The following is a 27,521-nucleotide window of genomic DNA, read 5'->3' on the forward strand; positions in this document are numbered from 1 at the left end:
GTGGCCAGGGACTCCTTGGGGGTAGCAAGGTCCAGGCGGTGGCTACACAAAAGCCGGAGGGGACAGACGCCACTGACCTCTTCTGTTCAGGGCAGTTTGTGCTGCCCCAGGAAGCCAGGGGGAGGCAGGGAGAGATGACAGCAGCTCGGACCAAGATGGGCAGCGGAGGCGCACAGCGAGCTGGGACAAGGACCCTCTGAGACATACTCTGGAGGCTCCGAATCCTGGGCTGGCGCTCCCAGGCTGGCCCCAGCTACGGGGCACCCTGGTATAAGGGCTCCCGGACTCTGGCCACCTGCCCTGAGCTGAGCTTCCCATGAACGTTGTACCACACAGGTGAGGGACTCAAGTGTACCCCACCTGGGGGCACTGCCAGCAGCCACAACCCCTGGAGTTCGGGGAAGCAGTTAAGACGGAGCATCTGGCAGAGGAGCTGGGGGCACTTACCAGCCCCTGGAAGCTTCAGGGCTCCTAAGAGTAGGTGCCCTATCAAGTTCAGCTGCGACCAGTCCAACCAGCAGATCCCTGGTCCCAACCCTGGGGCATGGGACCCAGCAGCAGGGGTCCAAGAACGTGTGTTTCACTGCTAGCCCAGGGCCCCATCAGAGACCCCCGGCACCATCTACCATGGACTCAGCTGGGGGCTGTGAGGAGCTAACAGGCCACAGGCAAGAAAGGGGCTGGGAGCTGTGGGATGAGGGCTAAGTAACAGCACAGGACAGGGCCGGCGCTGTGGCACAACGGGTTAACGCCCTGGCCTGAAGCACCAGCATCCCATATGGGCGCCGGTTCTAGTCCCAGCTGCTCCTCTTCTGATCCAGCTCTCTGCTATGGCTTGGGATAGCAGAAGATGGCCCAAGTCCTTGGGCCCCTGCACCACGTGGGAGACCTGGAAGAAGCTCCTGGCTCCTGGCTTCAGATTGGCGCAGCTCTGGCTGTTGCAGCCAGTTGGGGAGTGAACCAGCAGATGGAAGACCTCTCTATCTCTACCTCTCTCTGTAACTCTTTCAAGTAAATAAAATAAATCTTAAAAAAAAAAAAAAAAAAAAAAAAAGCACGGGGCACCCTAGTGGCAACCAGAAACCACAGGGTCCCTGAGAAGGGCACACAAGTGTTGCCACCACACACAGGGCCCAACACCCCCCCCCCCCCCCCCGGCCACAGTGCTGGCCCCAAAACAGAATCTCATCGAGAACTTTCCAAAGGAATTGTGCTGAGACTCCGGGCAAAAATCCATGTCTCCGACCGCAAAATCCCTTTGGTCTCCAGTGACAGAGACAAATCTGTACACACATCCCTAAGAGTAAGCAGGACAAGAACGCCTGGCCACGATCAAATCGGCAGAAAATCCAAGTATCAAACCACAAGCTTAGGAAACGGCTGCTCGGGTCAGCTCTGTGTCCGACTTTGTAGAACGTGAGGGCCTCTGATGGCAGGGACGGACTCACAGCTCCAGGGAGAGACTACACAACCTGTCTGCGCAGCCGCGGCCTCTGAGCTCCACCCACCCAGTTGGTGGAGTGGCTGTCACTCAGATTAAACGGGCAAACCCCAGCCTGGACAATACCACAGTTGCTCATGCTCCCCTTCCTGCTTAGGAAGAGAGCCTCAAGTTTATCTGACACACTGAAAACTCTGCTTTCTGGCCTCCCCTGCAGCTGGGTGTGGCCAACACCTCAGAGAATACACCTTAAAGACAGCCCAAACAGCCAGTGGGGGCACCTGCTTCCTCCTGGGGCTTCCTGGAAGGTGGATATGATGGCAGGAGCTCTGGAAGCCCTCTTGGACCATGAGGATGGGAGCCACCAGCCTGTGTCTTTCTGTTATCACATGGTATGAGACTGTAGTCCTCTCTCATGTAAACCCTAGTTATTCTGGTTTTCTCCACACACCCAAGCCTAATCCCAGAGGACTGCTGAGTGCCCAGTACCTCCTTTTTATCAGACACTTGGATTGTGAAGAATCCTAGTCCTGGCCTGGGTGCATCTCCTTTGCCGTGGGTAACACTGACCCACTGGAGGCAACAGGTATCCAAAGCCAGCGGCACTGGAGCTGCATGTGCGGGCCACTGCAGTCCTCCGAGGACTGTGCAGCAGCTGTCCTGAGCGGCTCCTGAAGACTCTGACCGGAGCAGCGGCTGAGGCTCAGAGAGAGAACTCTGACCAGAAAGCTCGGCTCATGAACTCCAGGCAGCCAGGCCCCTGCTCCCGCCAGATCCGCAGACAGCAACAAAACCACCCCGCACCCCAGCCGATGACTCGCCCGAGAAGTCAGCATGGGTCCCCAGGAACAACACGGGGCTATTTATACAGCGATGGGGGGGGGGGCACATGACACATTTAACCCTGTCCCAATATTTACAGCACAGCCCGGCTGTCTAGGTGAGCAGGTGTCAATTCTATATTTGTGCCTAAGGCTTTCTCCTACTGCCAATATAAAATCCAGCTCACCAGGAGATAGCTTATCAGCTGAGACTTCTTCAGGAAGTTCCAGTATCATCAAAGTAGGTGCAGGGACCGGTGCTGAGGCGTACCAGGTTAAGCTACTGTCTACAATGCCAGCGTCCCATATGGGCGCCAGTTCAAGTCCCAGCTGCTCCACTTCCAATCCAGCTCCCTGCTAATGACTAGGAAAGCAGTATAAGATGGCCCAAGTGCTTGGGCCCCTGCACCCATGTGGGAGACCCAGAAGAAGCTCCTGGTCCCTGACCTCAGCCTGGCCCAGCGCTGCCTGTTGTAGTCATTTGGGGAGTGAACCAGCGGATGGAGGACCTCTCTCTTTCTCTCTGTCTCTCTCTCTGTCTCTCCCTCTCTCTCTCCCTTTCTATAATTCTGACTTTCAAATTAATAAATGAATAAATCTTTTTTTAAAAAACTAGGTGTAAAGTTAGAGAAGCAATAGCAATATGTTGATCCCCCCCCCCACCGGACATTTTAAAAATCTGCTGCCTGTAATATGGGGCTGCCAGCTCTCATCTCCTTCAAATGGGACCCACATGGGACCTGCTCCACTCGACAGCCCTGAGAACGCATAGCGAAGGACAGGAGGCGGCACTGCCTCCTGGGAAAGGCAGAGATGTTCACACCAGACAAACAGGACCGCAAACGCCACAACACCCGTCAAGGGAGAGATCACAATGCTGGCTGACTATGACAAGGGCGAGGGGGGGGGGCTCTAGAAGACTAGAACTCCTTTTGTTAAGTCAGCAACTCGCGAGTGTGTGTGCCACGCCTGCCTTTGCACAGACCTGTGCTGTGTGTAATGCGTTGCTGACAGAAGGGTGGTTCCTTAAGAAGCACTCGTCTGGGATGGGGGCACAGAGAAGTCTTCCTCGGTCATTTCCGCACTGGAAGTACTCACACGTGCATTCTGTATGCTTTATTAATGGAAACTGTATGAGGGTTATAAACCTTTGTTTCATTTTTTCATTAAAAAACCATGTAAGCAATTGTAGTTAGCTAAGATGAGGCCATCCGGCAGCAGGCTGGACGCCTGTCCTCACAAGGAAAGAACACACACAGGGCAGACAGCTGCGGGTGATGGAAGCAGAGACCCGAGCGATCCAGGGACATCGAGGAAGCCAGCAGCTAGAAGACGGGGCAGCATTCTCCCAGGGGCCTTCATGGGGAGAGTGGCATGGGCGCCACTGTGCCCTGGGACGTCCAGGCTCCAGAGCAGGAAGGAACACAGCTCCGTTGTTTTAAAGCACCAGCGTTGTGGCGAATGTTACCGCAGCCACGGGATACTGCACAGCCCGAGAGAGGAGGAGGGCGGGGACACGGCAGTTATCCAACAGCCAGACCCAGGGAGGTGTCCGCTCTCACATCCTTCATGGCACGGTGCGCTCACCATCACGGGCAGGCTTGCCGCAATGGGCCCCGGGGCCCCGAGTTCCGCTGAATGCTCTGGTTCTGGCCGGGAATCCGGCCCTCGCAGGTCCAGGGCAGAGGCAGCAGGCGCTGCTGCAAGCGTCCCGTTCCGGGGTGAGAAGCCCCTGCCCACCCTCTCCTTGACACAGACGGTCCTCCAGCCGGTCCTCCAGCGGACTGCAGGGACCCTGCCATGGCTCCTCCCCTCCCCAAACACCTGAGACCGCTCAGGAGCCACAGACTGTCTTGGCCCGCTGGGGCTCCAGTCCGCCACCTTCTGGGCACCCCTCCCCACCCTAGCCTGGCTGCTGAGGGATCCTGGGGCCACCCAGCATGGGACCCAGGGCTGCAGGCCCAGGGCTCCCAGGCCCAGGGATCGGCTCTGGGATGGGCACGTGGCCCTATTTGGGGCCCTCAGGTGAAACTGCAGAAGGAATGACGTAACTAACGAGAAGAGCAATTCTCCACCTGAACTGGAAAGCGGGGGGGGGGGGGGGATGGGAGGGACGCAAGTGTGGGAGCCCCAGCAGCCAGCTGGACACCTCCTGGGTAAGTCTCCCCAGGGACAAGCCTGGGGCCAGGGAGGAAGCCCCCAACGATATCGCTGGAGCCCCTGGATGCAGCCACACCTGAAGCTTCCAAACTAGAAAAATCTGCGCCTCAATCTCTCCACGGCAGAGCCAGGAAGTTTTCAACAGATTTGGAGAGATAAGGAGATGACTGACAGGAAGATGGATGGAGAGGTTTGAGTTGTCTGTCTTAACAGCAGCCACAGCACCCCTGCCTAACTCGGACCTCAGCGCTGTGGCCAGGACCCTCCAGGCGGGGACTCCGCGCACTCAGGCCTCACAGGAGCAAACCACCTCTCTTACCAGGCAGCAGGGGTCTGAAAGGCCCAGCACTCTTGCTCTTCCATCTCACTGGCTAAGACCTGGCCACATGGGCATGCCCTGACCAATCACTAGCAAAGAGGGAGCGGAATGACATTGACTTAGACCAATCAAGACTCATCCCTGGAGCTGGCCATCACCTCCCTCCCACCAAAAAATACTATTCTAGCAGCAAAGTGATGGCCACTGGAGAGAATATTCCATCCATTCTTCTGTGCAGCCCACGCCTGCCACAAATGCACAACCTGAAAAGGTCCGCTCCGCCGGCACCCGTGGCAAGCCTGGATGCCGCATGGGTGGATGGCCAGTCCCGTCAGCCCTGACATCACAGGTCTCCCCTTCAGTCCTCAGATGAGAAAGTGAGAGTGTAGGAAGGACCGACTCCCAAGAGACCCAGCAACACTTGGGTTCGAATCCAGGCCTGGCCCTGATTCTGCAGCTTGCCTCTGTCCACTGTGTCCCTGCACCTTCTTACTGAGTGGGAAAGCCACTCAGCACGGGCCCAGTCTTTCCCATGACAAAGGGGCAGGGTGACCTAACACCCGTCCCACCCAGCGACTGCACGCCCAGGAACACATCCAGGAGAAGTGGAGGCAGGCACTCCCTATCACACTGAAATCACGCTGCACAGCGACCACAGCAGCAGTCATGGGGCCAGAAAGTGGAAGCCGGCGGGCGCTCCTGCCCCATGGCGGAGTCCATGAGAGCGTGGCCATCCACACAGCCTCGAGAGGAGCAGTGGGCCCCCCACGCACAACAGGAGTCTGACTGGAAACACGCCCATGAAAGAACACAGGAGGGCACACATCGTACGGCGTCACTTCCATGGGACGTCAGGAAGAGACGGCTCCGCAGGGGCACGGAGGGCATCAGCAGGCACCGAGGGCCGGGGACCAGAGGTGGGAAGTCACTGCTCACGGGAATGGCCTCATCTGGGGGTGACAAACCTGTGCTGGGACCAGATGATGGCAGTGGTCACACAGGGCTATGAACACCCCAGATGCCAGTGAATCACACACTTCAAAAAGCTGTAGATGGAGAATCTTACGCTATGAGAATTTTACCACCAAAAAAAAAAAAAAAAAGGCATGACCAGGACTTTACCTTGAAAAATCAAAGCCTGGCAAATGAGCCATTGTCTTAGCTTTCACACGGTATAAGTGATACTCGCACCACAGTCAGTCCCAGGCCAAAGCACGGCTCAAAGCTGGCAGTCTTCAGAGTTCACCCCACAAAATCAGGAGGAGCAGCGCGGGAGCCCCGTGCCCGGCTCCTGCAATGTGACCGTGCCGTGCTGACGGCTCTTTCCCCAAGGTCAGCTTTGGGCCCTTTGCTCTCCAGGTCACTCTATTTGCGAGCACCCATTAAGTGAGCAGTGGGCTGACTTCCTGTCCCTCATCACTCCACGGTTTGGCTGTGGTTCTGGCAATTTGCAGATATCGCTTTATCGACTTCTGAAACCCCACATTTCCTGTGAGATGTGCAGTTTCGCCTTACGACCGGCAGGAAGTTTCTAGCTCATCAGAACCTACTGACTCCTGTCCAACCCTCCAGAAGTTACTGCAGAAGTGGGATGGGTACAGACAGCCAGCAGCACGTCACTCTGGACCAGTAGCTCTCACCTGCTGGCACTGTCATCCCCCAGGGGACATATGGGCAGCTGCTCCTGGCACCGAGGGGTCCAGGGTGCAGCTAAACACTCTGCAGTGAGCAGGACACCCCCACCCCAAAGACACATCGGGCCCAAGTGTCAGAAGAGCTGAGGCTGGGCTGGTGCCATGGCGCAGTGGGTCAAGTCACTGCCTGCCACACTGGCATCCCACATCAACGACGGTTCACGTGGCTGCTCCACTTCTAACCCAGCTCCCTGCTAATGCATCTGGAAAAGCAACAGAGAATGGCCCAAGTGCTTGGGCCCCTGCACCTACATGGGAGACTTGGATGGAGCTCCTGGCTCCTGGCTTTGGCCTGGCCCAGCCCTGACAGTTGCAGCCATTTGGGGAGTGAATTAGCAGATGGAAGATGTGCGTGTGTGTGTGTGTGTATCCTACTCTATAACTGTGTTTCAAATAAATTGAGAGAGAGAGAGAGAGAACGAACCAAGGCTGAGAACCCCTCAATGAGCGGGTAGTAAATTCACACACGGGCAGGCCACAGGCAAGGATCTTCACATCACGATGTTGCTGAATCCCCAGGCCATCCCCAACCGCGATTCCAACGACACACGGTCACAGAGTGAGGACCCCTGCAGCGCTGCACTGAGCGGCTGGGCCCACGGAAAGCCCGGATTCTGCGACTGTGTCCTTTGTCACCGTGGCTGCCGGGATGCTTGGGGTCAAGTAGTGCACGTTTCCTGAATGGGTGCACCCGGCACCACACTAACTACTGCCTGCTCCCTCCTTTCTTTTCCCCAGTTGCATTCATCGTATTTTACTCATGCGTTTCTGTGTCCTGCCTGGAGCCCTTCAGATAAGGACACAGGAGTCCATAACCAACGGCCAGACAGGCAGCCCGACTCTGCAGCACACGGGGCAGACTGGCAGCACCCAGGAGTCACAGACACCCACGCCCCCTCCCCTGCCGCGGCACAGCTGGCCTGGGGCAGGCCCCTCCCCTCCCTGAAGCAGCACGTACTACTGCTAGAACAATGGCGACAAGCCAGGTTTGCCTGTGCAACTGTCGGCAGAGGAGAGCTACTGTGGTGTCCACACCAGACAGCTTCATCGCCCCTGGACATGCAGACCTCAGCCTCACCGACTCCTCCACCAGGGGGCGCTGTTACACTGACCCACTGGATCTCCCCAGAGCAGGGAAGCTGCTCCCCCTGCTCAGCGCCCCTCCCACCACTGAGCTCCAGCCAGTCAGGCCTCCTCCAGGAAGCCTTCCCCAAACCCCCGCTCGGCCTTCTCTGAGTCCCTACGGCTCCCACGGGGGTACGTGGCAGCCTCTCTCCCCAGAAAGCACCGGGCCATTCCCTCCCGGTCCCTGGCTGCTTCCCCGTGGAGGCCTCTGCTGTTCTAACCCTGCAGAGGAGCTCCTGCCCACAGACGGAGGCAAATGGGGGTTGCCTTGTCCACGTTCCGTTTGGAAATCACTGTTTCTGGGGCCAGTGCTGCGGCACAGCGCAGGTTAAGCCAACACCTGCCGACATCAGCTTCCCACATGGGAGCCAGTTCACATCCCTACTGCTCCCCTTCCTGTCCACCTCCCTGCTAGTGCACCTGGGAAAGCAGCAGAGCATGACCCAAGGCCTCGGGCCCCTGCACCCACGTGGGAGACCAGAATGGGGCTGCAGGCTTCTGGCTTTGGCCTGGCCCAGCCCTGGCTGTTGAAGCCATGTGCGGAGTGAGCCAGCGGATGGAGGGTACCTCTCTCTGCCTGTCTCTGTTAACTCTGCCTTTCAAATAAAGGAAGGAAAGAGGGAGGGAGGGAGGGAGGGAATGATCACCGTTTTCCCTGTGGATTTCAGAGCCAGTCACTTTTCCAGGCCCCACAGGTTTTCTGGCAGCGGCAGACCTCCTGAGCCCCAAGCACAGGGCCCACACACCCTGCAGACCCAGGACCCGTCCATCTCCAGCCCCAGAGCAGCTTCCAGGTGGCGGGCAGGGTCTCGTTCTCCCTGAGGCTCTCGTCTCCAGGACAGAGGAGGGAAGTGCTCACTCAGCAGGCACTCCACTGGCACTGACTGGGCAACTGCCAGCTTCCAGGCACTGTTCCGGGTCCCAGAGCCACCACCATGAACCAGACAGGTAAGGCCACTGCCCTCACGCGGCTGGCACTCTGGTGCAAAGCACAGAGCAACGTAAGCTACATCAGGGGGCTACAAACGTAAGGAAAGGCAAAGCCATTCAAAGGAGGAGCAGAGCTGCAGGCACGGCTGTCAGAGAAGGTTCCTCTGATACAATGACCTGAGTCATGGCGGACTGAAGGCGAGCCAAGCAGACCCCAGGCTATAGCGTTCCAACAGCGGAGCTGCACGAGCAAATGCCCTGGGGTTGACAGCCTTCCCAGGGAAAACCAAAAGACCAGTGGCTGATGAATTGGACTCTTCTTTTTTTTTTTTTAAGATTTGCTTATTTGAAAGGCAGAGTTACAGACAGGGAAACAGAGATCTTCCATCTTCTGGTTCACTACCTAAATGGTGCAATGGCTGCGGTTGGGCCAGACCAAAATCAAGAGCCAGGAGCTTCTTCTGCATCTCCTACATGGTTACAGGGGCCTAGGCACTTACACCATCTTCTGCTGCTTTCCCCAGCGCATTAACAGGGAGCTGGGTCAAAGCAGGGCAGTCAGGACTCGAACCGGCGCCCGTGTGGAATGCCAGCACTGCAGGCAGCAGCTTTACCCACTACGCCAGAACGCCGGCCCCCAAGGGCCTGTCGGGCCACCATCTAGGAAGCAGACGCACAGGATGAGCATAGAGGCAGAGAGCACCTTTTGGGGGCCACTGTGACCTCTGGGACCTGCTGCTGGACTCCCTGGCCACAGAAACGCCAGAGCCCAGGGTGCCACCAGGCCCTCAGCTTCTCGCTCCCAGGCTCGTGGAAGCTCTGCTGGAGAAGCGCCGGAAGCGCTCTCCCCGAGGCTGGAGGCTGGCAGGACGCCCAGATCCAATCAGGAGCGCGGACAGCGATCTCATCCCCACTGCTCAGCAGCGGCTGGGCCCCAAGACACACGGCATCCTGGCGCCCTGTCAGATAGCTCCCGTACCAGTCTCCAGGCTGGGAGGCTGGGTCGCCCCCTCTCAGAACACAGTCAGGGCAAGAGTGGCCTCAGCCCGGATGGGCGGTCCCCTGCCTGAATCTGGATGGCCGAGATGGACGGCTCCACGCCACGGAAGCAGTGTTGGCAGGGAGATGGGCTGCACCTATGAGGGATGCATGGGGGCACCCGACACCCCCCAGGGCTGGCCTGAGAATGCCAGGACATCAGCCCCAACCATATCACAGGGCTGCCTGAAAGCAAAGGTGACTTGACCATCTAAGCAGGGAGCAAGCAAGGTGGGGGGGGGGGGTAGCCAGCAGCCTTGAGGGGTGGGCAGCTCTGGGCCTGGGAGCTTCTGGGTGGCTCTGTCGAGGGTGGGGAGGGGAGGGCACTTGGCAGTGCAGTTGAGACGCCACTTGGGACACCTGCATCCCATTTAGGAGTGCCTGGTTCAAGTCCTGGCTCCTCCACCTCCCATGCAGTTTCCTGCTAGTGTGCACCCTGGGAGGCAGCAGGTGATGGCTCAAGTACTTGGATCCCTGCCTGCCACATCGGAGACCTGAGTCTCTGGCTCCTAGCTTTGGCCTGGCCAAGCCCCAGCTGGTGCAGGCATGAAGGTGGTGGACCAGCAGATACAAGATCTATCTCTGGGGGTATCTGGAGGCTGGCATTGTGGTGTACGTTAAGTCACCACCTTACGATGCCCAAATCCCATATAGGCATGAATTCAAGTCCTGGCTGCTCCACTTCCAATCCAGCTCCCTGCTGACACACCTGGGAAAGCAGCAGAAGATGGCCCAAGTGCTTGGGCCCCTGCACCCATGGGAGAGACCTGGATGGAGCTCCTGGCTTCAGTGTAGCCCAGCCTTAGCTGCTGCACCATCTGGGGAATGAACCAGCAGACGGAAGATCTTTGTGTGTATGTGTGTAACTCTTCCTTTCAAATAATTTCTTAACTACAAAAAGTAAAACTTTTTAAAAGATCTGTGTATATGTGTGTGTCTTTGAAATAAAATGAAAATAAACACTCTTAAAAATAGTGGGAGAGGGGCCGGTACCGTGGCTCACTTGGTTAATCCTCCACCTGCAGCACCAGCACCCCATATGGGCACCGGGTTCTGGTCCCGGTTGCCCCTCTTCCAGTCTGGCTCTCTGCTGTGGCCCTGGAGGGTACTGGAGGATGGCCCAAGTGCTTGGGCCCCTGCACCTGCATGGGAGACCGGGAGGAAGCACCTGGCTCCTGGCTTCGGATCGGCGTAGCGCCGGCCATGGTGACCATTTGGGGAGTGAACCAACGAAGGGAGGACCTTTCTCTCTGTCTCTCTCTCACTTTCTGTAACCCTACCTGTCAAATACACACACACACACACACACACTTAAAATAGTGGGAGAGGGACAGTTCTCCCAAGCAAACAGGGCACACACTGCGCCTGCCACAGCAGCACGGGGTTCAGCCGACTTCGCAGCCATCAGGCACCTGCTGACCCATCGAGGTAGGGCAGAGGCAAAACTTGCCAGGCCCCTCCTCGCGATCGGGAGATGAGGCAGATTCCGCAGAGAGGAAAGACTGCCACGCACCGTCGGTGCCCCCAGAACACTCGCCCGAACTCTAGTGATGCACCCCCCATGCCACCTGTCCCTGGATGCCGCCGGGAGCACCCCCCAACCCGGCTAAGTATAAAACAAGCCTGACGCGCTGCGACATTTCAGCGCCATCCCCCAGCCGTGAGGGGTGGCCTAGACTCCGGGTCTCAGCACAGATGGCTCCGCTTTGGAAACGCAGTGAAATCCACGTCAGGAAAATTCACCATCTCACAGCACACAACTCAGCGCCACGCAGTACGTGCAGCTTCTGGTGCAAACACCACCTCTGTCTTCCAGAACATTCTGCAGCCACAGCTCCTCCCCTTAGTCCCTGTCTCTAGAGTCAGCACGTGCGGCCATTTCGTGCCAAAGGAATCGCAGGCTGTGCGGCTCAGGCCTGGCGTCTGTCACTCGGCATCACGCATCCAAGGCTCGTCCACATTGTCGCATGTGTCGGGGCTCCCCTCCTTTTCAGGGCTCAGTGATACTCCCAGGTGGCGACTCATGCCACTGTCGTGGGACGTGTGGGCTGCCTGTGCCTTCCACCAACACAAAAGCTTGCAACCGTGCTGTCCTTATGCACCTGCTCCGAATTCTCCTGGCTCCAAACCTCGGGGCGGAATAGCTGGGGGATTCTGATCTAAGAAAAGCAGCTTCGGCAAGTACGGCAGGCGGCCCGCACTCCGCCTCCCTTCTGCCAGGCAGGTCTGCAAACACATGGGGCCGGCCAGCTTCGCCCTGGCCCCAGGGTCCAGCTGGACACACTGATGCAAGCAGCGCCCACCGACCTTTCTGGAGCCTCAGCCTTGGTCCATGACCAAGTCCACGTCGCAGCTGCCAATGCTGCTCGGCCACCCCAGAATGCCGCGCCGCGGGTGTCTCAGCCATGATTTCACTCCTCTGCTAGCAGTCTAGAAGCCAGATGCGTGACGCAGGGGAAAACAGTGCTGAAAGCTCTCAGTTGCACGCACGCAATGGCGATTTCTAGAAAAACTAGAACAGCCCCCACTTTTGGCAGGATGGACGAAAGATACCTCTTTTCTTCTAAAATAGTTTCAAGTTTTTTTAAAAGAAATTTTTAAAAGATTTCTTTACTCATTTATTTAGAAGAGCAGCAAGGAGAAAGTGAGACGCAAAGAGAGCTCTGGGCCAGCTCCAAGTCAGGAAGCAGGAACCACACCCAGTCTCCCACACGGGCCGCAGGGACCACGTACCTGGACCCTAGCCTGCTGCCTTTCTGGGCGCATCAGCTGGACCGGAAGTGGAGGCGCATTGGCTACGGGGTGCAAGTGTCCCAAGTGGCAGCTTAGCTCGCTGTGACACAGCACTGCTGGTCTTTATTTGCAAGGCAGAGTGATGAGGAAGGGCAGAGGGAGAGAGAGATCCCCCACCTACCAGTTCACTCCTCCCAAATGCCCGCAACAGCCAGGGCTGGGCCAGGCTGAAGCCAGGAGCCAGGAACTCCAGCTGGGCCTCCCACGTGGTGGCAGGAATCCACACAGGCACAGAAGGGGTCCTGCTGCCTTCCGGGTACCCGTTAGCAGGAAGCCGGATGAGACGCGCAGAAAAGCTGGGACTTGAAGCCGGCACTCCAGTCTGGGAGAAGGGGTCCTAGGCAGCAGCTTAGCCCCCTGTGCCACAGTGCCTGCCTCTCAAAGACGCTTAAATCACCCCTAAACAAACACGAGACGCACACGACACAGAACCCAGAAGGCCTGAAGGTCAGCAGTAACGGGAAGTTGTTTTGTATCCTTGGCCCTCAGCCAGCCTGGCCCCTTACGGGGTGTCAGCTCCAGGGGAGCCCTGATGAGCTCCCCCACACCGTCACACGCACACACGAGGGCTCTGCGGCGGGACCCACGCACGCAGGCCACAGGAAATCACACAGCTCTCAACCAACTCAGCACCGAAACCTACTTCCCTGCGCGTTCCAGCTTCCACGAACCTGCTGAACTCTTGGGCAGATCGGGGTCTCCTTGGGGGGCGGCCCTCAGCGCCCCTCACACCTCCCTTTGCCCCACAGTGTGCCCCTCATGGCTCTGCATCAGCACCAGCCCTGCCCTGGGTTCTTTACCAGCTGCGAAATCTTCCATTGCCCAAATATAGCAGGCCTTCAAAATGTTCATGGAAACCGGATTAGGAGATACATTTATTTTGGGCACAAAATAATTTTGAAACCCATGCACAGTTTGTTCATGATATGCGTCTTCCATGAACTTTTGGGAGACCTCTCATGGATCATCATTTATTTCATCCATTTAGGGAGAACCTCCCCTCCTGCCGCGGCAGTCACATTAAGACATCTCACAGGCAGGGAGCGTGGCTGCAGGACAAGTGCCTCCGTGAAGGACTGCCAGGCTCAGAGTACGCTGGTTCTGGTTGCGATAGGTGAGGGGAGGCGTAGACAGGGGAAAGAGAACACTTCCTGTATAAGTTACTTCCCAGGCTTGGAAACAGAATGACCAGAGATGGAAGGCTGGTACCCCCACTTTTAAGATGGAGAAGCTGGGGCTGGCACTGTGGTACAGTAGATAAAGCTGCCGCCTGCAGTGCCGGCATCCCATGTGGGTGCTGGTTCAAGTCCTGGCTGCTCTACTTCTGATTTCGATCCCTGCTAATGCACCTGGGAAAGCAGCAGAGGACGGGACCAGGGCTTGGGTCCCTGCCAGCCACATGGGAAACCAAGATGGAGTTCCTGGCTCCTGGCTTCAGCCTGGGCCAGCCCCAGCCACTGTGGCCATTCAGGAAGTGAACCAGCAGACAGATCTTTCTGTCTCTCTCCCCCTCTCTAATTCTTTCAAATATTTACGGGGGGGGGGGTGCTGGGGCTCACAGAGGTGAGTGAGTGACTCACCTTGCACACCTGCCCCGTCCTGCTGCCCTGCCAGACTGCATCTAGATCCCGTCCACTAAGTCTCCCAACCCATGAACTCCAAGTGCCCCTGAATCTGTTGACTTACGGTTCTGCCTTGACACCATATTAATCACCATAACTTTTAATTAAGCTAATACAAGCATCATATGTTGCTAATTACACAGCGTAGATGAAAAACCCTTTTGGACAACCCTTGCTGCTTGGGTTCATCAGAGCAGCAAGTTGCGTTTTAATTACGAGCAGGCGTGTCCAGGGCAAGCGTCTCCGTGGCTGAGCCCAGGGCCTGACGGCTCCAGTTTGCAGAATGCCAAGCCCGCAGCTAGGGGCACGCAGCCCACTGAGCCGAGCAGGAACCGTGCGGATGGCAGAGGCAGCCGGCAGTACTGCCTGGGAGTCACGCGGCCAGGCCCCTTCTGTCCAGACATCTGTGGCACGGCTCCTCCTGCAGCAAGGCAGCCCTGCAGGGCCGCAGCCCCAGCCGGCCCAGGAAAGGAACCACTGGCGTCTCTTCCCAGGAACTGCTCAAAGGCCTGCTGGCCGTGACCTCCCCATGAACATCCTTGAGCTGCTGTCAACTTCCCCACATTCAGAGTACAGAGAATCTGAGCACAGCAATGTAGCAAGTCCAAAGGCAACTCCACACCCTAAGTGCACTGGGCTCTTCCTTTCTCAGCAAAGTCACCAGAAAGCCCCCCACGCCGACAGAGAAAGCAGCTCCAGGGTGGGAATCTGTCCTGGAAAGGGCTGCGGAAATCCCGTGGAAACACGCCTTGACAGGGGTCGTGAAGGTGAGAAAGCAAATCTCCACTCTTGAGAGCACTCTGGCCGCAGTGTCCTGTTACGGCAGCCCGAGCAGGCCAAACCGCAGCAGGTGGAATCTGCCTAGGCATGCCCAGGTTCAGAGGTCAGAGGGCAGGAGCTGATCACCGTGCTTGAAGGAGGCCAAACAAAGGGCCTCCAAAGACGTCCACGTTTACCTGCGATGGCCACCTCACCTAGCAGATTGCCCGAGGCCAGGACCCTGAGCTGGGCGAGGGTCGCGCGTCACCCAGGTGGTCCTCCTTCAGGGCCAGAGTCCAGGGGGCGCTGTAAGGATGGAGGTGGAGGCAGAGAGGGCACCACGCGCTGTGCTGCTGGCTCGGAAGGCGGGGGAGCGGGCCAGGGGCGGGGACAGAGAAGGCCGGGGTCAGCCCAGGCAGTTCCAACTTCTGACCTCCAGGGTGATACCGTGATAAACCCACGTCCCCTTAGGCCACTGCAGCCCCAACTATCGCAGGGGCCCACACCGCCCAGTACCCTTCCGGGGAGCGGCAGGGAGGAGACTCGCCCTCCAGGATGGCCCTGACGTCATGGGGATTCCAGGCTAGGACCTGACTGCAGAGCGCCAGGGGGTGGAGGTGCAGGCACCAGGCACAGGGAGGTACCGCACGGAAGCTGTTCCTGGAGCCGGCAGAGCCGCAGCCAGAAGGAGGGGCCTCGTCCTGGTTGTCACATGAGGCCCCTGTCAGAAACAGCCCTAAGGAGCCGCGGCTCTCTCTCTCCCACAGCCCGGGTCCCTTGCTGGCCATTTCCGGGGGGTCCAGGTGATACAGTCTTCAAGAGTCAGCATCCCCAGGTGGGGCAGGGGCAGGGTGCAGACTGGGCCAGGGGAGGGCAAGTGAGAAACGTCCAGCACATCCTCTTTCCGGCACGCGCCGGACTCCCACAGCGGGCACCCGTGGCTCTGGCTGACCGCCAGCCCCGCCTCTCCCAGGCTCCACGCCTCGTCCTCCCTTCTGAGGACCCCCTTCCGTCAGCCCACCTGGTACAGCCGAGGGATCCCAGCAACTCAGGGCGCCAGGAAGGCACACGACCTGGCCTAGCCAATCAGTCACCAGCACTGGCTCTTGGACAGTCACGTGACGCAGCCCTGGCCAATAAGCGTCAGAACAGGGATTCTGTTTTTCTTTTTTGCTGGAACCATCAGAAAAGAGATGTTGCCTCCCCACTACCTGCTGTCACCCTGGAGAAAAGTGCAGCTGGGAAGGGAGCCGTGAAGAAGCTGCCGCTCCAGGAGAGGGCAGCTGACCGATCTGCAGGCCCCAGGTCCTGCCACACCTGATGTCTCACAGAACTTGCCACTCATGAAAACCAAAGGTGTTTCCTTCCAGTCACGCCCCGTGAACAGGAAGCGCCCGGGCACACCTGTTCCGGAAGCCATTGCGGGCAGCTCCCGGTCCCAGCCCTGCGCCCACGGTCACACCCCCTGCACCGTCACAGGTCTCTGTTCGCTGGGGCCGTCTGTCTCCTCCGCAGACTGAGAGCCACAAGTGGAAGGCCTGCTGCTCGCCCTCGCCCAGCACTGAAGTGCACTGGCACGTGACAAGCATCAGTGGGCTCTGCCAAGTGCAGGCGTCCACCGTTCTAACGGACTGGCGGACAAACAAGCTGTCCTAAGGGCAGAATCACGACCACCCAGCAGCTGAGCTCCTCAGACAGTCAGTCCTGGCCAGGCCCTGGCCACCACGGACCCCACCCCTCCGCTGCCCGAGACACAGGTCCAGGGTGGACAAGGTAGCTGGGCTCGTTCTCATGGGGATCACGTCCCTGTCTGAAGCAAGGAAGTTAGATCACATACAAGCCAAGCAGCCAGCCAGCCACAAAGGGAGATTCATGCCGGCAGTGGTGCTAGACAGAAAACTGAAACAGGGTGGGTACTGACAGAGTGTCCTGGCTGGAGACGGCTCATGGCACAAGAGGCCACAGAGCAACCTCTCAGATGCCATTTGCTGAAAAATAAAAAGACCCTTTCACCAGGCACAAAATCCCAGTGGTTCGCAGGGCGGCGCTGATCACGGCCCATGTGGAGCGTGTACAAAGGGCGGCGCTGATCACGGCCCATGTGGAGCGTGTACAAAGTGCGCAGGTGCACCTGAAAGGCTGAAAGGGGCAGCCATCCCTGGGGCACGAGCACTCACAGCAGCACCATTCACAACGTCGAGAAAGCGGCGAGAACCCAGCGTCACCAACAGAGGACGACGAGACACAGGTGGCACAGGACACAGTGCAACACAATTCAGCCACAGACACAAACGAGGCCCTGACACCTGCTACAATGTGGGTTCACCTTGCAAACATGGTGCTGAATGAAAGAAGCCAGACACACAAGGCCACATACAGCTGGATTCTGTTTATGTGAAATGTGCAGAACAGGCCGAGCCACGGGGCAGAACACAGACGGCGGCTGTGGGGACTGGGGGAGGGGAGGAGCAGTGGCAGCAGAGGGGTTTCCTTTAGGGGGAAGAAAATGTTTCCTAACTAAATAGAGCAGTGTTTGTGCACCACTGCGAATGCACTAAATGCAACTGAACGGGCATTTGTCAGTGTTGAACTCTAGGTGAGCTGAACCTGAATTTTAACAAAACTTAAGGAGCTGGCATCGTGGTACAGCAAGTTAAGCTGAGACTTGCGATGCTGGTGTCCCACATCAGAATGCTGGTTCAAGTCCCGGCTGCTCTGCTTCTGATCCAACTCCCTGTGAAGGCAGCAGGAAGGTGGCCCAAGTGCTTGGCCCCTCCTACCTATATGAGAGACCCAGATGGAGTTCCTGGCCCTGACCTGCATGTTGCAATCATTTGGGGAGTGAACCGGCAGATGAAACTTGGCAGAAAAAGGACGCTGGTCCCACCAGCAGATTCCCAAGGTGTAGACACTACCCAGCACCAGCAGCAGAATTTGAGAGGCTCATTCTTCCCCAGGGCAGATTCCACCTGGCAGAGTGTAGAAGCTCCAGGTCAGGACGGCAAGCCCCCCCCTCTGAAACAAAGCTCTCGGCAGCCTCTGCCAAAGCCCAGGCCCAAGCCAGGAACAACCAGGCTCATGACGGGCCGTGGGGAGGAGGCAGAATCGGATGTGAGACGTGAGACGAGCCAAGGCCGGGGCTGCTGAGGTCCCCGAAGGCAGAAGCAAAGGCAGCCATCCACACACCGTTTCCCGTCCCGACAAACAAGCGTCTCGCAGAGTCCTTGGGAGAGGGCAGCTGCCACGCCCAAAGGTGGCAGGTACGCTCCAGGCGGGCTTGGCCTTGGGGAGCTGGACAAGATGGGGAGGTGAAGGCCACGGGGGCGGGGAAACAGAGAGGGCATCCTTCTCTCATCCCTGCCTGCCAGAAGCCAAGAAAAGACAGGATCGTTGGCGCTGGGGCAGCAGGAACCAGGGCAGCACCGAGGAAATGCACAGCGCAGCAGAGGGCGGGAAGGTGAAAGGCGAGTGAGGGCGGCCATCATGGCGCCTCCTTTCCACGTCTGTCTCTACTGGTGGACGCCCTGGGTCCCCGCTGCTCCTCACTGCACTCTCCCAGCAGGATCAGGCCCCTGGCTACAGTACCTGTGTGCCCAGAGACCACACACAACAGGCAGGACAAAACTGGTCTGTGCAGAGCAGCCAGCACTGGCCAGCCTCTTGAAGTCTGCAGGCTTTGGCATGTCCCATCCAGGACCCCAAACCCTCCTCCGCACTTCGTTTTTCTCCAAAATATTTAACCCTTTGAACTGCTACCTGTTTTATTTATTGGCCTGTCTTCTGCCTTTTCTACTCTGCCTCATGAAAGCTCACATTTAAAAAAAAAAAAAAAGTATCTCTATTTGATAGGCAGAGCAGCAGAGAAAGGGAGGGAAGGAGCGAGAGGTCTCCCATCTGCTGGTTCACCCCCAGATTCCCACAACAGCCAGGGCTGGGCCAGGCCGAAGCCAGGAGCCTGGAGCTCTGTCCAGGTCTCCCACGTGGGTGCAGGGAGGGGCCCAAGCCCTGGGCCATCACCTCTGCCTCCCAGGCTGCATTAGCAGGGAGCTGGATTGGAAGCAGAAGAGCCAGAACTCCAAGCAGAAACCCACTTTAGGCACAACAAGCAGCCACGTGACTGCCGCCACACAGCACCGCTCCAGCGGAGATTTTCATCTGTTCTGTGCATTGGTGCGTCCCCAGAGTCTGAAACACTCCCGACACAGAGCAGACGCTCAGAGCACTGTATCGCCGAGTGTGGCACTGAGCCTGCACACAAGCAGGGACAGGCAGACCCCAGGATGAGACCTGGAAGGACAGGTGATTGTAAATGGCTGCCAGGGCTGGCGTTGTGGCGTAGCGGAGCCAGCATCCCTTAAGGGATGCCGGTTCTAGTCCCGACAGCTCCATTTCCAAACCAGCTCTCCGCTATGGCCTGGGAAAGCAGCAGAAGATGGCCCAAGTCCTTGGGCCCCTGCACCCATGTGGGAGACCTGGAAGAAGCTCCTGGCTTCGCATCGGCACAACTCAGGCCATTACAGCCAACTGGGAAGTGAACCAGCGGATGGAAGACCTCTCCTCTCTCTCTCTCTCTCTCTCTCACTCTGCCTCTCCTTCTCTCTGTGTGTAACTCTGTCAAATAAATAAATAAATATTAAAAAAAAAAAAAAACAGTGGCTGCCTCCAGGCAAGGAGAAGCAGCCAGGACAGGGGAAGGTGTCAACCCTCTACAAGCAGAAACTGCACACAGAAAACAGGGCTGTCAGTTTTAAGTGAAATCAGGACCTTGCATCCCAGGGCATACAAGGAGACCCCAGGGGACAACAAAAGGCCCCACACGCTGAAAAGCAGCCATCCGAGTGGCTGAGACTGCGCCAGGCCAAAGCGGAGCCGGTAGCTGCAGCTGATGGCTGGCAGCTTTGTGACAGGGAACAGGTGTTTCTGGAATCCCAAGCATGACCTGTACCGCACAGCCAGGAATAAAGGGGCGTTGACGAGAAAGCAGGGGGTCTTGCTCCTGGTCCTGGCAAATACCCTCCTCCCCAGGGCCACCACAGCAACGAGTGACCAGGACAGAAAAGGGCCCGCCCCCAGGATAGAGCTGTCCCAGTAACTGGCCCTCCCTCCCGTCACTGCCAGTGTGTGCCCTCTGGGGCCAGGCCACAGGCACCCAGCAAGCTCACTGTGCCACCCCTGGGGATGGTCAGCCTGTGAGCCTGTGCCCACTTAGAGATGCCCAGAGGCAGTGAGCTGGCCAGACTGGAAGGCAGCGGGCTCCCAACTCCCAAGATCCACTTAGCGGCAGAGGGACCCTCCCTCCACTCTCTCTCCTCCCTCCAATCCCCAAGCCCCTCACTGCAGCCCCCAGCCCGACTCCCAGGTGAGAACCACATCTAGGAGAGCCCTTCTCCTCCAGGTGGCCGCTCCCTTCCAAATCAAATCCATTTTCTGAACATAAATTGTTGCCCAGGACCTAGGCAGACATTGAGTGGAGGGAGGTCCCAGCGGCCGAGCCACAGCCCCACCCCCATCACCAGCCTAAATTAATCCAGAGGAGGGTCCCCTGGACCCCCAGGGCAGGCAAGGACCTGGCATGGCAGCCATGACAGCCCGGCCCTGGAGACCCCAGACACGAAGCTGACGAGGACACCGTGAGTACCACGGGCTACAGAACCTCACCCTCCTTCCCCCACACTGGCACCACAGAAAGCCCCCTGTGCACCCCGTGTGGTGCCGAGCAGCCACAAAGAGGCCACGACACCACTGCCTGCCACAGGGCGGACGGTCCTTGCAACCCAGGCACAAAAGGCCCAGAGGCCAATGCCACTCATGGGCCACTCTGGGACAGAGGTGGAGTGGGGGTGGCAGGGCCTCGGGAGAGGGGCTCACTAAGGAGTGGGCAGGGGCCTTCTGCTCTGTAAGGGGGTGCAGTGGCCGCACCATGAGACTGTCCTTAAGGCACAGGCCTGGCTGCTTAAAAACGGCTGCAGCAGTTAAGTCTTGGGTTATGCAATGTTACCAGCATTTCAAAGATGCATTTCCGCACTCGCAGGGATCGCACCTCACTTGCTCGACGTCAGCAGGAGGCAAGAGGATGCCACACTGAGCACAGAGCAAGAACGTGGCCCGTCTCCACCGTCCCAGCAAGCTCTGTGGTGGGCCCCTGTCTGGGAGTCCAACAGGCAACAGCCATAACCCACACCTTCTCAACACAGCTCCTCACAGCAGGGGCTCCAACTCCAGCCCCACCACAGCGCCTGGCACACAGTAGGTGTGCAGCTAACTATCCACTGAATGAACTCCACCCACACAGGCCCTGGGCACTCTGGAAAGAGGACCCTCTTCACAGAGAGGCTAAAAATCCCACTTTCCTAATAAGTTGTCCAGCCCGGAGATTCTGGCTCAAACGTCAGGAAAGCGCTGGGCCGTGCGGGCAGCTCCGCCCGGGCCTGTGGCCACACGATGCTCATTTACAACCAAGGGATCCGGAGTCGCAAAGGCCATCTCCTGCGCACACGGCGCCGCCCCAGGAGCCCACAGCTGTCCTCCACGGAGCAGATGCTCTCACAGGAGCAGCGCTCCCAGCCCCAGGTGAAATTAATATTCCAATCCAAGTTGCTCAGGTTGTTGAAGGCAGCAGCACTGGCGGAATGCTAACAACGCAGACAGAGCCCCTCCCAGAAGAGCAGAGCAAGGGATGGGGTGAGCAGGAGGCGGCTCTGGTGGGGGGGCAGAATGTCAGGCACCAAACTCCCCCAGGATAAGGCTCCAGGGCCCCCCGCCAGTGGCTGAGCCCAGGATGCCATGTGGCAGGAGACTGTGCACCCGCAGAGGCTGGGGGGTACCTTTTAGTCACAGGCCTCCTCACAGCAGGGAACACAAAGGAGTCAGGGTGGCAGGTCCCAGAGCCTCACCTGCTGGCTGTGGGGCTGGGTAGCCCCGCCCTCCACCCGACCCCTCACTGCCTTCCAGATGAAGCCAGGAGCCCAGCAGCCCTGTCCACCCCACCCTTCCCCCACTGCACTTAGGTCGGTCAGAGCATTTGGGGGGATCTGTGATGAGCCCTTGCTGCAGGCCCTGCTGGTCCTTGCGGTCTCCAATGCCCCTCTGACCACCAGCTGCAGCCACACCATCTGCCCTCGACCTCAGGCTGGCCTCCAGGAACAAAATGCAGTGGAAGTGCCTTCGGATGCGAGAGGCCACCAGCTAGCTGCCCACTGGTTCTTCCTGGAGACCCACACTGAGCCGTGGGCCACGCTAAAGCCACTGTGCTGGAAAGACCGCATAGAGACAGGGGTTGCAGCAGCCCCAGGTACTCCCGCCCCACCTGCTCAGGCCAAGTCCCACCATCTCTCAGCCACAACAGGGTCTAGGGAGGTGAGAGGATCGAATGAGGGGCCCTGCCCCCAGGGCTCAGCGTGCAGTGTGGCACACGGAGTGCTGCCCCCATCACGCCCCCGGCAACTCAGTGAATCTGCCTGCTCTCTCCAGGCCTGGGCTGCAGCTTGCGTCTGGTAGCCCTTTTCTCTGGAAAGTTCTCGTCTTACTAATCAGCCCCTGCCCCCCCCCCCCCCCGTGCAGTGAATAATGCCTCACGTGAAACCTTCCCTGCTCAGACTCCTTTGTGCTGCTGCTTTCCTGGTTGGCCCCTGACTAAGGCACCCCCTCCTCTCTCTCCTGACGTGGAGGAAACGCAGAAATGCAAGGCACACCCCAACTTTAGGAGGACGTGGGAAAAACTATACTTCACGTCCCCACTAATAAAAAGCATTTAAAGTGGCCAGCAGAGAGCGCATTGTATTTTGTATGTATTGACTTAATGGGAGGTCGTACATTCTGGATATGCAATAAAATTCTGCTAACTCTGGAAAAATTACAAAGTCCTTTCACGAAAATACATATATTGTACCAGGTAAATGTTCCCATACGGCAAGATGTTACAGAAGGAATCCACTGAACAAGACCACGTTAAGGGGATCAGCTAAGCACCACTTGGCATCGCTCCCCGTCATCACCACCCAACCCAGAGGGTCACTGAGGGTCCCGTGTGCACCCACCCAGGGGTAGCATTAGCAACATTTTTGCCTTGACATCCAGACATCCAGGGACAAGCACGGTGCCCTTTGACATTCAGACATGCAGGGACAAGCGCGGTGCAGCAGACAAAGTGTCGGCAACATCTTTGATTGGCAGGGACTGAGCAGGCGCCTTCTATGTCGAGTGCTGCCAGATGGCACCACTCTGGGTCCTACAGCTTTCTAGGTGCTGGAAGAAAAGCAGGGGAGGGCTAAAAGATGTTCCCATCACTCTGCCCGAGGTGAGGTCTGTCTGGGGAGCACAGAGGCCCGGGCACAGGGTCCAGGCTAGACTTCGGTTGCCAGCGCCTTCACCGAGGGCTGCCAGCAAGGGGACCGAGAGCCATCACACGCAGCCCAGTGCAAGGAGGAGGCAGGCAGGAGGCACCGGCTGTGCACTGGAAGTTCCAGAACACGCCCACCGCAGATCAGCCACTCCTGGGGGCTCAGACCCGGCACCAGGACACTCCCGCCCTCCACCTCCGGCGCTGTCTTCCCACGCTGCTCCTCAGCCGTCCCAGGACAGGCAAGGCTTCCACGCCGACTTCCCACAGTCCTGCCGGAGTGACTCACCTCTGACTCCTGGCAAGGACATGCCCTCTGCAGGGGCTCCAGTGAAGTCACCACCCCAGGAAAGGAGCCTGCAGTGAGGGTCCCGGCCGCCCTGAGCCCTGCCACCAACCGGGACAGCAAAGCAGCAGCACTGTCGCCGGTCAGCCTCGTGAGAGATCCTGGAGTGGAGGCCCGCTCCAGGCCACGCCTCCCTCCCGGCACAGGAACCCAGAGGCGGGAAGTGCGTGTTGCTGGAAGCTCTGTTTGCCAGTTCATTTGTTTCATGGCAACAGCTCCTTAAATCCAAGCACGCACCCTACCAGCTCGGCAACCTGAACACAATGGGAGGGCCTCCCGCACACTGTTTCAACCAACATCCCAGGGCCGGCCCTCATTGGCCCAGCCTCGGCCACGTGCCCACCCCTGATCCAATCCAGAACACTGTGGGCGGGCTTCACATATACACAGTTTCAACCAACATCCCAGGGCCGGCCCTCATTGGCCCAGCCTCGGCCACGTGCCCACCCCTGATCCAATCCAGAACACTGTGGGCGGGCTTCACATATACAGTTTCAACCAACATCCCAGGGCCGGCCCTCATTGGCCCAGCCTCGGCCACGTGCCCACCCCTGATCCAATCCAGAACACTGTGGGCGGGCTTCACATATACACAGTTTCAACCAACATCCCAAGGCCGGCCCTCATTGGCCCAGCCTCGGCCACGTGCTCACCCCTGATCCAATCCAGAACACTGTGGGCGGGCTTCACATATACACAGTTTCAACCAACATCCCAGGGCCAGCCCTCATTGGCCCAGCCTCGGCCACGTGCCCACCCCTGATCCAATCCAGAACACTGTGGGCGGGCTTCACATATACACAGTTTCAACCAACATCCCAGGGCCAGCCCTCATTGGCCCAGCCTCGGCCACGTGCCCACCCCTGATCCAATCCTCGAGGCCTGAGAGATGGTGCACTCTAACTGGGCAGGAGCCTGCCCACAGGGAGGAGGAAGTCTGTGTTACCCAAGCCTCCATGAGGGTGCAGGGCAAGGGAGCAAGGGTCCCCCAGAGAAAGGCAGGGTGTTACTCTCGAGGAAAGGCACCAGTAACAGACAACACCATCAGAGGACAGGATCTGGGAACGAGGCCACAGGGGAGACAGGGTGACAACCACAACCCAGGGCGAGTGGCAGGTGCAGCAGGTGTTGGTGGCACCTTGCCGACTGCTGGCGCAGGGTTAACATCTACTGAACACCACAGACCCAAGCACTGTGCTGAGTTCCTCCCACCAGCGTCTCCCTGGACCCGCACAGGCCGACCGCAGTGGCACGGAGCAGTAAGGAACTCGTCCCAGGTCACGGCCAGGATTCGAACCCGAGGTCCTTGGGACAGCACGGGAAAAGCAGCCGGCAGGGAAGCAACAGCACTGAGGAACAGTGAGCGAAATAAAGCCCACAGGTCACCCCCTCGCTCGCCTACTGGAAGCTCTCGCGGAGAACTGTGGGAGACTGCGAATGAAATCCTAGCACCTTCCTGCCTCATACTGCCCTGCACGGCTCCGGGAGGGAGAGGCAGGTCCCGCCGCCCTCACAGAAAGACCCAAGGCGCCAGGCACATCGATGGGGCCAGCAGGTGCGGCCGTGTCACAGCTTGTTTAAAGAGACAGGTGCCGACGGCCAGGCCGACGCCTCCTCCACCAATACTTTCCCTCCAGAAATATGCACGCTCCTCGTAGCTCAGCCCACAAATTTGAGAGAAAAAACACTTAACTGGGCCGGGCGTGGGGGAGAGTGGGTGGAGGGAGAAAAAATCATAAGGAAATGCAATTCCCATCATAAATGCATGGGGTTTTTGACAGCCCTTTCTATTAAAAACAAGCGTGTGTGTGTGTGTGTGTATGTGTCCGTGTTTGAGAGTGTGAGTGTGTGTGTGAATGTGTCCGTGTTTGAGAGTGTGAGAGTGTGTGTGTGTGTCTGTGTTTGAGAGTGTGAGAGTGTATGTGTGTGTGAATGTGTCCATGTTTGAGAGTATGTGTGTGAATGTGTCCGTGTTTGAGAGTGTGTGTGTGAATGTGTCCATGTTTGAGAGTGTGAGTGTGTGTGTGTGAATGTGTCCATGTTTGAGAGTGTGTGTGTGTGTGTGTGTGAATGTGTCCGTGTTTGAGAGTGTGAGAGTGTGTGTGTGAATGTGTCCGTGTTTGAGAGTGTGTGTGTGTGAATGTGTCCGTGTTTGAGAGTGTGAGAGTGTATGTGTGTGTGTGTCCGTGTTTGAGAGTGTGAGAGTGTGTGTGTGTGTGTGTCCATGTTTGAGAGTGTGTGTGTGTGTGCGTGTGTTGCTCTCCAGGATGGAAGCGGGGTACACTCACAGGCACTCCATGTCACCTGGGAATTGTCCACAGCCAGGACCACTGGGCTACAAGCCCAGCAAGCACCAGCCAGCTCCGGCCCCGAGGAGCTCCACCAAGGCTCAGGTCACAGGTCTGCCCTCTGAGAATAGGCACCCAGCACCCTTGCCCACCTCACCCCCTGCACCCTGAGAACAGGCGCTCAGCACCCTTGCCCACCTCTCCCCCTACACCCTGAGAACAGGCGCCCAGCACCCTTGCCCACCTCTCCCCCTGCACCCTGAGAACAGGCGCTCAGCACCCTTGCCCACCTCTCCCCCTACACCCTGAGAACAGGCGCCCAGCACCCTTGCCCACCTCTCCCCCTGCACCCTGAGAACAGGCGCCCAGCACCCTTGCCCACCTCTCCCCCTACACCCTGAGGACAGGCACCCAGCACCCTTGCCCACCTCCCCCCCTGCACCCCGAGAACAGGCACCCAGCACCCTTGCCCACCGCCTCCCACCATCCTGGGATCTGCTTCTCCCTGCTCTCTACTTCCTCGGTGCCGGTTCTGCCTCCTGCCCTGGCTCCATCACCCCGGCTTTCCTCGATGTGGCCTCTTCAGTGGGTGCTGGCTCTGCCTGGTGTTCCTGGTGGGTGCGAAGGACACGTGCACATCTATGCGAACCCCTCAAGACGCAGAGGAGAATCAGGAAATGCCCTTGCTGGTCCCTGCCATGGAACCCCAAGCAGCGATCCGAGAGAGCAGCCCTTCTGTTTGTCCGCAGACACCTGGGGAGAGTCCTGGAGGGCGTACATAGGAATATGGGGCGGGCACCGCGGTGCAGCAGGCTCCGCCGCTGCTCGGGACACCCACATCCCACACAGGAGTCCTGGCCACTCCACGCTTCTGACCCAACTTCCTGCTAATGTGCCTGGGCATAGCAGGTGACAGCCCAAGGACTTGGGTTCATGCCACCCATGTAGGAGCCCTGGGTGGAGTTTCTGGTTCCTGGCCTTTGCCTGAGCCAAACCTGGTGTTGGGGGCATTTGGGGAGTGAACCAGTAGATGGAAGCCCTGTCTGTCTCTCCCTCTCCCTATCACTCTGCCTTTCACATAAATAAACAAATCTTAAAAGAAAAAGAGCCCAACCACCTCACTCCTACGGCATGCTCCTTCCGCCTGGCCCACACAGCGTGTCACAGGGGCATCTCACTTCTACAGCATTCGGGCTTCCCAGAAACTGGGGTGCCACGTCACAGCCCAGGAACCACTGAAATACAGAGGCAGATGACAGTCCAAATAGTCCCATGTTCTCAACCAGGGCAGCCAGAAGCTGCGCGCCTCACAGACAGGCTCCAGAGGCTGCAGCAGGACCAAGACGCCTGGGGCGTGGGACAGCAGCCCCCAGGGCAGGAGACCACGCAGCACCTGCCTCTCCCAGAGTCCCCTCTGCAAAACAGCCCCGCTCTCCTCGGGCACAGTCCCCATCCCAGTCCCTGAGAGGAGCCTCCACCTGCAGCAGGGCCACACAGACCTGTCATGCAGTGCAGTCCCACAGTCCCAGGCCCAGTCTGGGCGACAACCCAAGTCGGCCCTGTAGGAGAGTCTTGGAGCTCTCACTGCAATGACAGGCTGAGGACACCCACTTTCCCTGCTCGGAGGACAGGCTGGGGCTGACCGAGGAAGCTCACCAGGCAGAGAGCGCCTGTCAGCATCAAGCCAGTGCCCAGGAAGAGAACAAGATCACACAGGAGAGCAGCTCTCCTTGGAAGGCAGGAAGCCTCTGGATCCAGCCATGCCTGAAGCCCTTCCTCTTGCAGACATGCCAGCTTCAGGAATCAGTAAACTCCATTTTATACCTGGAATCTGCGAGTCCAGACCC

At 58.3% G+C, this 27,521-nt stretch overlaps 1 protein-coding gene across 2 annotated transcripts in view; it reads right to left on the reverse strand.

Moving 5' to 3' along the window:
• The window catches only part of LOC103345010 (transmembrane protein 132B), a 364,359-nt gene that overhangs the window by 323,865 nt on the left and 12,973 nt on the right, over positions 1-27,521 (reverse strand). The window lies entirely within an intron of this gene.

The sequence above is a fragment of the Oryctolagus cuniculus genome, chromosome 21 (assembly GCF_051225735.1).
Source record: "Oryctolagus cuniculus isolate XC-2025 breed Fujian yellow rabbit chromosome 21, ASM5122573v1, whole genome shotgun sequence".
Taxonomy (NCBI): Eukaryota; Metazoa; Chordata; class Mammalia; order Lagomorpha; family Leporidae; genus Oryctolagus; species Oryctolagus cuniculus.